This window comes from Pleurodeles waltl, chromosome 2_1 (assembly GCF_031143425.1).
Source record: "Pleurodeles waltl isolate 20211129_DDA chromosome 2_1, aPleWal1.hap1.20221129, whole genome shotgun sequence".
NCBI lineage: Eukaryota > Metazoa > Chordata > Amphibia > Caudata > Salamandridae > Pleurodeles > Pleurodeles waltl.
The window spans coordinates 569,289,455-569,292,412 of NC_090438.1; positions in this window are offsets into that span (position 1 = coordinate 569,289,455).

The window sequence follows — 2,958 nt, forward strand, 5'->3', positions numbered from 1 at the left end:
AATTCCAACAAGGCTCCTCAGCCACAGCCATATAAAAATTATTGCAGCCCACCAAAATATCTGTGGGGGCGTAAATGAGAGCCTAAATGAACTGCTTGGCAAGCATGCCCACCGTTAATAAGGCAGGGAAGCTCAGTTATTGCAGCCAGAGACAGGCGTCTATGTCGATGACAGGCACGTCAGGAATGCGAAAAACTTGCGATTGCGGCGTGCTCTCAACAGCTGGAGGAGGAGAAACTAATGACGGAAAGCGCGTAGCCCAACTAGTAGATCTCGTAGGATTTGGCCTACGCGCTCCGACTGAACTCTCCTACCTGGGCCGTATCATGGAAGACACCGGTCTCATGCAAAAGAGCAAAGAAAAAGACATCAAGGGCCAGAGGGCCAGGGAATCAAAGTAGACGGCAACAAATGCACCTGCCCGATCCGCGGAAGCAGGCGCGTCCTAAAACGCGGGACCCTGCCCGGATCGGAAAAGCCTTGAGAGCAAGAACAACAAGTTTACAATGGGCGCCACAGCAACCAAGCATGCGCGCCACCAAACCAAAATCCCAACACAGGTAAAGCCAGAATAAAGGATAAGAACAATGAGTACTTGTAAGGAAATGCCTCCTTGGCATGGTTACCCCCTGACTTTTTGCCTTTGCTGATGCCAAGTTATGATTTGAAAGTGTGCTGAGGCCTGCTAATCAGGCCCCAGCACCAGTGTTCTTTCCCTAACCTGTACTTTTGTTTCCACAATTGGCACACCCTGGCATCCAGGTAAGTCCCTTGTAACTGGTACCCCTGGTACCAAGGGCCCTGATGCCAGGGAAGGTCTCTAAGGCCTGCAGCCACCCTGGGGACCCCTCACTCAGCACAGACACACTGCTTGCCAGCTTGTGTGTGCTAGTGGGGATAAAAAGACTAAGTCAACATGGCCCTCCCCTCAGGGTGCCATGCCAACCTCACACTGCCTATAGGTATAGATAAGTCACCCCTCTAGCAGGCCTTACAGCCCTAAGGCAGGGTGCACTATACCATAGGTGAGGGCATAAGTGCATGAGCACTATGCCCCTACAGTGTCTAAGCAAAACCTTAGACATTGTAAGTGCAGGGTAGCCATAAGAGTATATGGTCTGGGAGTCTGTCATGCACGAACTCCACAGCACCATAATGGCTACACTGAAAACTGGGAAGTTTGGTTTCAAACTTCTCAGCACAATAAATGCACACTGATGCCAGTGTACATTTTATTGTAACATACACCCCAGAGGGCACCTTAGAGGTGCCCCCTGAAACCTTAACCGACTACCCGTGTAGGCTGACTGGTTTTAGCAGCCTGCCACACACCAGACATGTTGCTGGCCACATGGGAAGAGTGCCTTTGTCACTCTGTGGCAAGTAACAAAGCCTGTACTGGGTGGAGATGCTTCTCACCTCCCCCTGCAGGAAATGTAACACCTGGCGGTGAGCCTAAAAGGCTCACCCCCTTTGTTACAGCACCCCAGGGCACTCCAGCTAGTGGAGTTGCCCGCCCCCTCCGGCCACGGCCCCACTTTTGGCGGCAAGGTCGGAGGAGATAATGAGAAAAACAAGGAGGAGTCACGGGCCAGTCAGGACAGCCCCTAAGGTGTCCTGAGCTGAGGTGACTCTGACTTTTAGAAATCCTACATCTTGCGGATGGAGGATTCCCCCAATAGGGATAGGAATGTGCCCCCATCCCCTCAGGGAGGAGGCACAAAGAGGGTGTAGCCACCCTCAAGGACAGTAGCCATTGGCTACTGCCCTCCCAGACCTAAACACACCCCTAAATTCTGTATTTAGGGGCTCCCAGAACACAGCAAGATAGATTCCTGCAACCTAAGAAGAAGAGGACTGCTGAACTGAAAACCTGCAGAGAAGACGGAGGTACCAACTGCTTTGGCCCCAGCTCTACCGGCCTGTCTCCCCACTTCTAAAGACACTGCTCCAGCGACACGTTCCACAGGGACCAGCGACCTCTGAAGCCTCAGAGGACTGCCCTGCATCTAGAAGGACCAAGAACTCCCGAGGACAGCGGCTCTGTCCCACAAAGACTGCAACTTTGCAACAAAGAAGCAACCTTGAAACAACACACGTTTCCCGCCGGAAGCGTGAGACTTTGCATTCTGCACCCGACGCCCCCGGCTCGACTTGTGGAGAACAAACACCACATAGAGGACTCCCCGGCGACTACGAGACCGTGAGTAGCCAGAGTTGACCCCCCTGAGCCCCCACAGCGACGCCTGCAGAGGGAATCCCGAGGCTCCCCCTGACCGCGACTGCCTGCTTCAAAGACCCGACACCTGGTAAAGACTCTGCATCCGCAGCCCCCAGGACCTGAAGGATCCGACCTCCAGTGCAGGAGCGACCCCCAGGTGGCCCTCTCCCTTGCCCAGGTGGTGGCTACCCCGAGGAGCCCCCCCCCTTGCCTGCCTGCATCGCTGAAGAGACCCCTTGGTCTCCCATTGAATCCTACTGCAAACCCGACGCTTGTTTGCACACTGCACCCGGCCGCCCCTGTGCCGCTGAGGGTGTACTTTTTGTGTGGACTTGTGTCCCCCCCGGTGCCCTACGAAACCCCCCTGGTCTGCCCTCCGAAGACGCGGGTACTTACCTGCTGGGAGACTGGAACCGGGGCACCCCCTTCTCCATTGAAGCCTATGCGTGTTGGGCACCACTTTGACCTCTGCACCTGACCGGCCATGAGCTGCTGGTGTGATAACTTTGGGGTTGCCCTGAACCCCCAACAGTGGGCTACCTTGGACCAAAACTTGAACCCCGTAGGTGGTTTACTTACCTGCAAAAACTAACACTTACCTCCTCCAGGAACTGTTGAAAATTGCACTGTCTAGTTTTAAAATAGCTATATGTCATTTATGTGAAAACTGTATATGCTATTTTGCTAATTCAAAGTTCCTAAAGTTCCTAAGTGAAGTACCTTTCATTTAAAGCATT